Source organism: Geotrypetes seraphini, chromosome 2 (assembly GCF_902459505.1).
Source record: "Geotrypetes seraphini chromosome 2, aGeoSer1.1, whole genome shotgun sequence".
Classification (NCBI taxonomy): Eukaryota; Metazoa; Chordata; class Amphibia; order Gymnophiona; family Dermophiidae; genus Geotrypetes; species Geotrypetes seraphini.
The window spans coordinates 424,297,961-424,310,311 of record NC_047085.1 but is presented as its reverse complement, the minus strand read 5'-3'; the positions used below and the strand labels follow the sequence as shown (position 1 = coordinate 424,310,311).

At 40.7% G+C, this 12,351-nt stretch overlaps 1 protein-coding gene across 1 annotated transcript in view; it reads left to right on the top strand.

Moving 5' to 3' along the window:
- The window catches only part of SRI (sorcin), a 59,374-nt gene that overhangs the window by 14,225 nt on the left and 32,798 nt on the right, over nt 1–12,351 (top strand). The window lies entirely within an intron of this gene.

The window sequence follows — 12,351 nt, the reverse complement described above, 5'->3', positions numbered from 1 at the left end:
AGAAATGTAGCATTCCTTGCTTACCATGTGATGACACTTAATCCATCTAATCTGAGTTTTGGAAAACTAGATCACATTTTTCAACCTTATAGTAATCGCATTTCAAAAGGGGAAAATTTTTAGTTTGAATTCTGAGAAGTCAGATCAAAATGCCTAGGAGTTTTGCCCCATACTTTCCACTCTGAAATGTTCCAATTTTAGCATTTTCCAGATATCTGAGATTAGGGGTCCCTTTTACAAAGCTGTGATAGCAATGCTTCTGCAGTAAATGCACCAAAAGCCCATAGGACTGAATGTGCAGTGGCGCATTTACCACAGCAGTATTGCTACTGTGGCTTTGTAAAAGGGGGGGCCCTAGGAATTTGAAAAAATTTAGAATTGCTATATTTGTAAGAGACATGTAACATTGGCCTCAAGTCATTGTCATTGAGCTTTCTTCGGGCACCCACAAGCTGCAATCGGCAGCTCTCGGAGATCGGGGCCGGCTCCTCCACGGAGCCTCCATTGAAACTGTCCCCTCCAACCAGGCGTGTGAGCCGGTTCCCCCCTCCACACCCCCCCCCCCCCCGCTCGACAAAACTAAACAAATTGAACTTAGGAAATGGCGCACCGGCTAAGGCGCACAGCAAAGGCGTGTGTGCCTTAGCATGCGCCTTTGTGAAGCATCTATGCGAAACTACTGAAATCCCGGCCGCACAATAAGTACTCCTTATTACCACTAAAAGATAGCCAGCAACTGCCTGTATTTATAATTATAGCCTGCATGTAAAGCCTGTTACCGCATGAATAGTCTTTTTTTTTTTTAACCAAAACCATAAAAGTGCCAATTTTTTTTGTATTAATGGCCACGCACTAATGTTGTAGGCATGTGGCCACTTAAAATACTGCATGAACAATACTGCCACCCACTTTATTGGTGATAAAAGGCTCATGTGGTAACATGCACTCATGTGAATAATATGCCCCCCTTAAATTTAAGGGGGAATGTCAGGGACAGTGATCCTTTTAGCACAGGCTTATCATCCTTTAGCAAGCTTTACACCAACATATATGATAAGCCTTGAAAAAACCTTCTGTGGGTGAAATATGTTGGCTCCTATTTCCCTCAAAAGAAGACCACAATTAAAAGCTAAGTACCCTTGAAATATGCTAGAAGGGTTGTTAAAATTTTTTTTAAAGTTTGAGTAAAAATTGATAATGGCTCCAGTGAGGAGGTAATAAAGCCTAGGGCTGTGAAAGCTTTTGAGTTCAGGTGGTACTTCTGAGGAGCTAGGGATTATACATTAGAGGTGAGCAGTTTTGAGATATATATATCTTGGTGCAGATTTAACTTGTCATAATCCTCTCGGTGGTGGGAGGGGGGGAGGGGGGTTTGATCTGAATTGCTGAGATGTAGCTGAATTTTTGTGTTCATATCTGAACAACCACACTTGAGCACTCTTGACTGGGCACCTAGGTGTGCCATGACTATACAAGTCTGATAAAGTAGTCATGTAAGAAAACAAACATTTGCCGTAGTAACAGTGTGAGTGGGTTGGGCAATATACATTAAATCTCAAATATTTACAGAGAAATTAGTTGTCACTTAATTATATTGCTTGCTTTCAAACTTTGTATTCAGTAAAGTTAAATACCATCCTGTTAGACTTTTTTTTTTTAAGTATACAATGCTACCTGTTGAATAGCTAGTTTTTCTGTTACATAAAATTGTGGCTTTTTTTGCCCTGAAATTTGGTTGAAAATTAACTAGCTACTACTGTTAGATGCACTGAGGACTCGACCACCTTGGATTGCTAACTATGGGGTTTTTTTTTTAAATGATTCTACTAATGTAAATTACTTTTAGTCATTCTACCTTTGGCCATGGTATCTGGATGTCTTCACAATGTAGCCCTCTGTAGCTCTCCAATGCTTCAAACCCACCCCACCCTGCCAGTGGAGAGGCTACCTAAGTGGCATAAATGCACATGAAGCAAATCCAGTGGTATAGTAAGGAGTGGGGGCGCTTAAGCGGCAGGGAAGAGGGGGGGTGCAAGGCGCAACTGTGCAGGGCACAAATTTCCCTCCCTATGCCGCTGGGCAATTCCTTTTTTTAGGATGACGTTAAGAGGTGATAGGCTCAGGAGTAATATAAGGAAATGCTTTTTTTTTTTTTAACCTAAAGGGAGGCAAATGTGTAGAATAGTCTCCTGGGTAGAGGTGGGGGAGAACAAAGACTGAACTAAAAAAAAAAAAAAAAAAATGGGACAGGCACATGGGATCTCTTAGGGAGAGGAGAAGATAGCGGATGCCTTCATGTTTCTATAGGAAAGAGGGACATAGCTGGAGAGTAAATGAAAGTGTTTTGGAGAGAGCTGTGCGGCTGGTGCATATTCTGGGCAATAGGATTGTGGAAAGGGAGTAGGAATTTAAGAATAGGAGAAATTGTGACGGCTCTGCTGCAGACTAAAGGAAAGAGCTGGCAGTAAATGCAAGAATTTTGCATGAAGGGGAGGTGGTAACCCTGCCTGAGAGTGCATGTATTTGTTTTTTTCCCCTTTCAAAAGGAAGCTCGTTCTGCCTTTTAAAAGTTCACTGTTATAATACCTTTGTCCATACTAAATCAAGGGATGATTTTCAGCCTGTGGCATTTATACACCAGCTATCAAGTATCCTGGACAAATTCATTTTGAACACTCTTAATGCTACCTTTTCTCTGCCTATATCCTTTTTCATAAAGACCAAAGACAGCAAAACTTTAATTTTGATGCTTTCATTTGTGAAACTTCTCTCGCAATTTAAACTTTGTAAATACTGTATATACCTCAATTGTTATCCATTGGCACCTTTGCACTAGAGGCAATGGAGGGTGAAAATGACTTGCACAACTTCTTTGGTTGTGGGCTCACTGCTGCAGAGCTGCCATGTTACCAGTTCCAGGAAGAAGACTTTTGCCCATTCTGATTGGTAGCATCCCAATTCAGCGTGCTATTTGTAGTCCCTTATACTTCCAATTGAAATCGGTCTTTTATGTCCCATTCTGTAACAGGCTAGGGTTGTAGAAAACCAGGATTAGTTCAGAATCTCCCTCCTGGAAAAGGGTAACTTAGCAGCTCTCCCAGCTTTAATAGTTACCCCTTTCCAGTTGAGGCATGCGATTGCATGGTCTTCTGCTGCCCTACAAAGTATTACTGCTACATGCTCATAGCTGGGCTCTATACTTTCTCTGATACTTCTCCAGAAGTAGAATATGGGAAGGCAAGGATAAGAAAAGGGGAAAAGGGAAATCCAGGTTGGAGGTAGGGGACACAAATATTTGCCTAGGCCTACTATTGTGTTAATCTGGCCCTGTTCCTGAGAGGGAGGCTGCAGTACACTTTGGGATAGACTGTCTAAACGCCGCCATCTGTTTGATATCGCATAATCCACCTCCTTCAGCAATGGAGCTCTGGTAGTTTGCTTTTATTCTTCTACAAAAGTCCAGAACTGATTGGCATTTTATGTATGTTTAGGGCACATCCTATAAAGTAGATACTAACATTTAATATTTAGCATACTAGTACATGCATGTAATTGTTGGCATTCTGCCTAAGCTCTACTATTCTTCAATCTTTAATAGCTTGTAGTTAGCAGGTGCATGCTCACATGGGCAGTCTGGGTAGAGCACATGTTCAATAATTGATTTACCTGAGTATGAAAGAAAGTAGCAAGCATGTTGTGACATATCTCAGGGTTACTCGTGCACAATTGTGGCTAAATGCAAGTCTAACGTTCCAAGAGACAGGATGTCAAGAGACCTTGCGCAAATAGAGTAAGAAACTTCTAGATTTGGAGCACTGTTCTGTGATAAAATTTCTCACAAAAGGGAAAAAGCTAAAGGAAATCCATACTACAAAATAAAAATCTGGAGCAAGCAGTTTGTGGGGGTCCTCTTCTGGGACAGGCCTGCAGTTTTTTGCCATCATGTTTGTTTCAATGGTGGTAGATGCATGGAACATTCTCCCGGAAGAGATGGTGGAGACACTGTCTGAATTCAAGAAAGTGTGCGATAGGCATGTGTGATCTTAGAGGAAGAGATAATGGTTACCGCGGATGGGCAGACTGGATGGGCCATTTGGCCTTTATCTGCTATCATGTTTCTATGAGAGTCCATTGAAAATGATCCTCACACTGGATGGCCTGTGGAAGCAACTTCCACAGAAATGTACAAGAAAATTGGATTTAATTTTGTCAGACAGACGAATTAAGGTTTTCCAAATAGCTAAAATGTATCTTGGCAGGTCCTGTTTGGAAAATTCATGAAAAGTTGGGCATATCCATGGTTTAGTGTAAGATGGGTTCTAAGAATGCTGATTAAAACAAAAACTGTAGATACAGATGTTCTGGAGATAATTTATTAAGCACTGACATAAAACCATGAAAATTAAAAAAGTACAATGATAAAAAATACTGTGATAAAAATCCAACCGGACCCTACATGGTTTTATATGTCAGTGTTTAATAAATTATCTCCAGAACATCTGTATCCACAGTTTTTTTGTTTTTATCAGTGGATTGTTTTCACTGTGGATCATTGGGTCTTCCCATTTTTCTTTGCTGTGCTAAGAATGCTGATGCCATGTCAGAAGACCACGAGGTTCCAATGATGTCGGGATAAATTGGAGATACAATGCTCTGAAGACAAAGTGATTTTTCTCATCATTTGGTGACTGGAGATGAGACTTGGTTTGATCACAGAGATCCCGAGTCCAAAATGGAGTTAAGTTATCCCCCACTTCAAAAAAGTTCAAGACAGAAAAATCTGCAGGCAAAGGCATTGTCTTCTAAGATGGAGTTTTGCTTCTGGAGTTCATGCTACACAAGACAACCATAAATGGGGAGAGTTAACGCCAACACAATGATCTCCTGCAAAGTGAAAAGACGAGGCACACAGCAGGCATGCTGCTTCACAACAATGTGCTGCTGCACATCTCATGACAATCACAGCTGCCATCTGAGAATGTGAGTTTTAGCAGCTGAACCAGCCACCTTGCAGTCCTGACCTTCCTCCCTCAGTTTCAAGTGCTGAAGACATCAAAGAAGCTGCGACATCCTGCTTTGAAGGTCAAATGAGAGAATTCTTTGCAAAGGAGTTGGCTCCATACGTGTCATCACTTCCCCTGAAATGACAATTGGGAGACTATATATTAATTTTTTTAAAAAAAATTTTTTCCTTTCCTACTGAGGTAGATAAATTATTGAACACCCCTCATAACTTACATAATTCTCTTATCTTCAGGATTTATGCTAGCCATAAAACTGATATTACCCTGTTTTCCTAATACTCTATAAAGGAAAGCAGATACCTATGTTCTAGACTTCTACTGAGTGCCCAGTTAGTTACCCCTTTCTGTATGTCTTGTAGTTGATGTGTGCATCAGTGGCTTTGCATGTGAAAGGGATTGGGATGTTTGAGCAGGAGCCATTGGGGAGATTCTATAAGCAATACAGACTTTTCCAGTCATTCTACCTGATCATTTCCCTCCCTTCTTCAGTACATTCCTAGTTGCTCACTTTGGGAGTAGGGTGGTGGGGAGGGTGTAGGCTGTAAACCTACTTTCTTGAGAGCCTTCAGCTCTTGACCCTACTTGCCTTTGCTCAGCACCTTAACCAATAGCTTACCATCCTTGCTAACTGTATCCCCTATCCTGGCATCAAGGGTTGTGTATGTGGTTTTTTTTTGGGGGGGGGATTTCTGTCTTGACCGATTAGATTGTGAGCTCATTTTTTCTTCGCAACTCTGTACAGCGCTGCGTACGCCCACTAGCACTTTGAAGATGGTAAGTGGTGGTGGTAATAGCAGTGCAGTGGGCTACGATATTGGTGACCTGAGTTCAATTCCTACCCAGCTCCTTGTGATCTTGGGCAAGTCACCTCTGCTCCATAGCCTCAGGTACAAAACTTTAGTTTGTGGGCCCACCATGGATAGAGGAAGTACCTGCACAGAATATGTACAGCGCTGCATATGTCTGGTAGTACTAGAAAGGTACCCCCTCTTATCTCCCCCCCGCCCCCAATGCTTAGCCCTATGATCTCTGGTTTCTGCTGTGTAGCCAGATCATAGGGGGGTTATATTGCATTTCATATCTTGCTTTTCACAAGAACAATTCACTTCATTACAACTCTTTCAAAATATATATAAACATACTGTAAGACATTTCAATAATATAAGTACATATGTAGCATGCACTGATCTATTTTTCTGTTATCTAGTATCCAGTATTAACCACCTGCACTTGGATTGACCAGCTTTTACCCTAACCTTCTTGATAGCTGTGCCTTCTTTGGATATTCTCTGGTAGCAGTTCAGGATCACCATTGGCTCTTCTCTTCTGATTTTCCTTTTCTTTTGCTGCTGGACCCTTTATGCCTATATTTCCTCCAATACTGTTATCCAGCTCAACAAATGATGCGTAGGTGGGGTGGACCAGGCCCAATATGCCTCTGGGTAATATTATCTCACACTCCTCATCCTACCTAAATTCAGAAAATTAGTAAAAACAAACCTGTTTAACCGATTTGTAGCCTTATGCCTTACTACTTTTTTTCCCAAGATCTCTTATGCCTTACCTCTGTATCCTGCTCACCTGTTCTTGGAAGACTTTACATTGTACATATATTCCCTGATTGTACCTATATTCGTTGATTGTCCAGCCCTCTTTGTTGTAAACCGCCTCGAACTACTACGGCTTTGGAGGTATATAAGAATAAAATTATTATTTATTAAACTTTCAGCACAGCTTCCTCTACCCACAGCATAGTCCTAATTAGAAAGTGATTTGCTTAACAAAGAAACAGAATACATCGGAGCTCATCAAGTCCAAGAGAGGGGTGTTCTTATACTGCAGCAGCATCCAACGTATTGTAGGTTAAGGAATTTGTTTAGTGTCTTGCAGCTGGGCCAGTATTTGGTCATGCAATATTTAAGAAAAAAAAAACCACCTCTGAAATTTTCAGACTTGAAATTCCAGTTGAGGTTTGGTGCCCTGCAGTAAGTAGCTATGACTGGGAGTTAAAAGGTAGATGATGCCTTCTGAGCAGAGATCACCTAACAGGGAAGCAGCTTCAAAGAAAAGACTTCTCCTACACACCCATCTGCACTTGCTCTCTCCAAGACAGGTTCCTGGAGTAAGGATGTGGGGTGCCATTGAGTCTGCAGTCTGTACTCATAGGAGTGAAAAACTAGAAGGCAATTAAATTGGCACTTCATTGCAATTCTTGCTATAGGTATTTTGGCTAAAAGGGCAGGGAGGCTGGGGCAAATAAAAAGGACATCCAACTAGCCCAGACATTTGTGAATGCACTCCCTGGAAAGGCTTCACTCAATAAGGTAATATCTTTCCTTCAGGAAGCAGAAAGTTTGGCTTTTCGCCAATGTCTTTACTGGAAGAAGCACCTAACTGGCTGCACTTATTCAAGCAGGACTTGCTTATCTACTGCTGAGATCATATCATATATTCATAAGCAATTTTTGTTAGATTAACAGAAGTTAGGTCTCTTAACAGTTTCCTTTTTTCTATGTTCCATCTCTGCTTATACTCCCATGCTGTCTACTACAATGTTAACAGAACTATAGCATTATGTCTAAAATATTTTTTTTCTCCTATACTTTATCTTCTGTCTGTGTCAAGATTGTTCTTGCTCTACACTACTTTGGCTGAATTTCTTTAAAAAGGTGATTAAACAAAGCCTAAATTGGGGGATGGGGAGAATAGACAGAACAAGAGCAAAGCAACAAAATCCAAAAATGTGGAAAGAAAACCAAACTGAATCCTGATTTCAAGTTTTCAGGTATTCTTCCAACAGCATCTTTTAAGCAAAGTAGTATGTATGCTTCTGTGATAGTCCCTCTGTGCATACATTGAGTATTAAGGATTCACAGTAAACCTATAGCTCCAAGTACCTACAAATCCAAAATGTGGCCCTGCAAAGGGTTTGAGTTTGAGACCACTGAGCAAGAGGTATGATATACAAAGTGATCAGTCTTCAGTCCTACAGGATGGGATCCCTGGGGCCACCATAGTCCATCTCTTCCTCCGCTTCCACCGGGCATGCCATAAGACTTGGGCTGGAACAGGAGGGATCCTTCCTACCTCCTGTCCCAGCTGACTGACAATTTTTACCTCCTCCCACGCGTACCTTTCAATTCCCTCGTGGTCCAATGGTGAACCGAGCAGGAACGATCTTCCAGCGCTCCTGCTGAGCAAAGAGCTGCTAGCTGAATGATTGCTGCCAAGTCTCATGGCAGTTATTCAGCTAGCGGCTCTGCGCTGAGCAGGAGTTCCAAAAGATCGCTCCTGTTTGTTCACCACTGGACCACCAGGTAATTGAAAGGTGTGGGAGGGAGGTAAAAATTGTCAGGTGGTGGGAGGGATCCCTCCTGTCCTGGCCCGCCACTGGACCACCAGGTCTAACAGCAGGCCTGCAACAGGTCCGGGAGGGGGGGCACTAACCCAAATATAAACTGAGACCCTCATTCTTGGGCCATTGTTTTTTTGGGGGGGCCTAAGAATCTTGTGTTATATTCGAGTGTTCATATATACAGCAGCATATGGTTACTATAAACAGCCTGCTGTCTGCAAAGCACCCTAGGAGATGGTATTCATAATCAAATTGTACCCTCTTGGTGACAAAGAAGCCCCCAAATGAGGAAAAATTTGTTTTAGGCTGTGATGCCTAATTTTAAACTTGTTCCTTGCAGTTAAGGGCAGTGTAGTTTCAGGTAGTAGAGCTGTTGGTGTTACAATTTCCATAGTCTGTATACGAGTCTTGCTGCTGAATTTTGAGCTACCGTGTTTCCCCAAAAATAAGACACTGCCTTATATTTATTTTGGGCCCAAAAAACGTACTAGGTCTTTATTTCATCTACAATTATCTCTCCCTTTCTCTCCACTCCAATTCTCCCTTTTTCCTCCCCCCTTGCAGCATCTTTCTATCCCCCCCTCATGCTGCTGAACCCCCGCTGACACTGCCATCTCTCTCTCCCATTAGAATGCCGCCAACCGTGAGACCGGTATACCTTGCAAACGGCAGTGGTCGGCAGCAATCTAATCAGGCTGCTTCGCGGCCTTCTTCCGCTGTGGCATTCCTGTGCTGCATCACTGAAGTCATCAGCAATGTGGCATACGGAATGCCCCGGCTGCAGAAGGCCATGAGCAGCCTGGTTAGATTGCTACCGACACTGCTGTTTGCAAGGTATATCAGTCTCGTGGTTGGCGGTGTTCTAATGGGAGAGAGAGATGGCAGTGTCAGTGGGAGGGGGGGGAGGGGAAGCACTGCTGCCAGTGACTAGGGCTTATTTTTGGATTAGGGCTTATATTAAGACCTACCCCAAAAATCATGCTAGGGCTTTTAATTTAAGTGCAATTGTTGGATATGTAGAAGGAGGGATGATATATGTATTTGTCATGAAATATAAGTTGATAGAATTTAAGTGCAGTTAGTGTAAAATGTCTGTATAATATGTTGCACTTATTTTTAGCTTTAAAATGAATAAAGATTAAAAAAAAAAGATAGGGGTAATCAGAATTTAACCCAACTCATCTGGAAACAATCCATTTGTTAATGAAAAAATGGTCCATTTTAAATAAATCTGCTTTAAAAGTGAATGGAGCACTTTTCATAATGGTCGGGGGCAAGAGTCCAATAAGCAATTCAATTTAACATTTATTAAACAATTTTATAAACTGTTGCCAGTCCGGAGTCTGGATATGGTTCCAGAACATGTCTACCATCAAACCATCTTCCGGTTGACCAAACTGAGGGGCTGCATAGTACTGGTAGGAGATTATAAAGTTGCTCTCAGGTCACATTCTTTTTATTAAAGAACTCTGCAAGAGTTTCATGAGATGGAGGATATTCCGTATTTGATCTCAAGACCAGTTCAATATCAGTTAAAGTATTAACCAGTTTGAACAGATCTCTGTTAATTTTGGATGTACCTATTTTCTGCGCATAGCATTTAGAACTTTTCTCTTTAGTCAAATTTTTTAAGTCTCCAATTTATCTTATCCTCCTCTTTACCTGATTTTAACCAAATCATTTCCATTTTTCTTAATTCCTGTTTAAATGCTAACAATTCAGCATCAAACCATTCATTAGAAGGTCTCTGTCTCTTTTTGCTCGGCTTTAAAGGTGCTATTTTATCTAAAACTCAATTACTAAAGTTTTTCCACATCATTGGAAAATTTGAATCTACTTCAACTTTGGTGCTTAACTCATAGTGAGCCCAAAATTCTACTGGATTTAAAATTCCTCTGCTAGTAATGATCTTCTCTTTCCTTTTTTGGGCCGATCTTGGTTGAAACTGTCTCTCTTGCCAACTTAGTTGAAGATTGCACAAGCAGTGGTCTGACCAAATAGAATATTTCCACCAACTCTTTGTTTGAAATGAATTTTAGGACTAACCATTTATTTTAAGGAAAAGGTGAACAGATCCAGCTGGTGACCCTTTTGATGAGTTTTTACTGACGGGGGTTTAAAAAATCAGTTGCATCTGAATTTTCATTATGTTCCAGATGGATATTAATATCTCCCATCAGAAGACTATACAACCCTGCCAATCTATTTTGGCTAATAGAAATTCATAGAATTCTTCTTTAACACTATTCCATTTCTTGGGAGGAATCTAAAATAATGTTAATGAATCTTCTAACTGGTTTTTCATATTTCACTTTTTGAAACTCTATGATCAATTGGGCATGTATTATCTTGAATCATAAGCAATCTCAACTTAATACTTCTCCCACTTTACCCCTAATTAATGTATGTTTTATTCCTATTTAGACACATGTACACAACGCGCCCATACATTTTCATTTTTCTCACTGCCTAAGACTTTCCCTCCTCCCCCTCCTCATGCCTTTATATGGTGCTTGAATGAATGTATGAGAGCATAGACTTAGTCCTCCTTCATAGCATCAGTGTGCACATTTGAGACTGTTTAATCAATATTTTTTTTACTCATTCAGATATTGTTTGCATCCCACTTCTTGTTTCAATTTGCTGACTTGTGTGGGATCTGCTTGGTCTATTTTTTTTTTCTTGTGGTTGCTGTGTGAGGGATTGGACAGGGGAAGATGTACACACTGAATACATTTGTAGAATTCACCTTTTTTCCTGATTTCCAATTTTGTTGCTCTATTTTATTTCCTCTGTAAGGTAGCCTAGTTCCTGAAAAGCTACATTTGACACTAAATGTATGTGTTCAACAGTTGTAATTTTAGTGGTGAAATACTTTTGAAATTGATAGTGTTGTGCAAAGGAATGTTTCCTCAGAGAATTTGCAGTTACTGTGCAAGGTACCAGCCAAGCTGTCAGGTTTTTTTTGCAGCACTGGTTAATGATTTGACATCCCCTGCAAGGAAAGAGAAACACTTTTGATAGTCTTCCACTGGTTAAGTAGAGGGCCTATAAACATTTGTATGGAAGGTGAAAGCCAATAAATAAAAAACACTACATAAGTTCACATAGAATTTTTCTTTTTTCAACCATCTTTATTTTCTCTTCTTTATTAATTTCCAGGTACTTTAGTTAGATTGTGAGCCTTCGGGACAGTAAGGGAATTTTTTAAGTACCTTCTTACTTCTCATTTATAATCTTAATGTATATTTTCTTCAAACCGCTTAGAACCTAACGGATGTAGCAGTATATAAGAAATAAATTACATTACATTACATTACATACCGGAATGCAGAAAAATATAGCTGGAAGTCAGTGGTATAGAAAAGAGATAAAACATTTCTTTGCCTCTTTTATAGTACAGTGGCAAAATGGACTGTTCCTTCTGCCCTTGCTTTATGGAAAATAGCAGGAAATGGCCTGCAGATTATATTTTGTGCTGTGCTGAAGGTTAAAGACTGAACCCTGCTGTGGAGAGGGAGTTTCCTTCTAGCATACTTGGAAGCATTGATGGAAATCCCTGACCTGTGTTCTTGTGGTTTTATTGTTATGCAGGGATGACTTGCAGGCAGTTACTTCTCTTTGAGTGATTTTAATGGCCAAATTAAAATTTCTCCACTTGACCTCTGACCACCCAAGGCTGGCCCAACCAGTAGGCAAGACCAGGTGGTTGCCTAGGGCAGTGAAGTTTTTTTTTTTTTTTTTGGGGGGGAGGAATGAGGAAGAAAAGAGCAACAGCAGTCTAAGCAAAACAATAGGTCCCAATAGCCACACTAACAGCACATACTTTTAACCTGCATTTCATAGGAATTTTGTGTGATAATCATGAATGAGTTAATATCAAAAAGTAGGGGAGCTGCAGGCTAGTTGGCTGTGAGACTAAAGATTTGCTTAGTGCCTACTTAACCTTGCACTGTCTCTGGGACCACAATT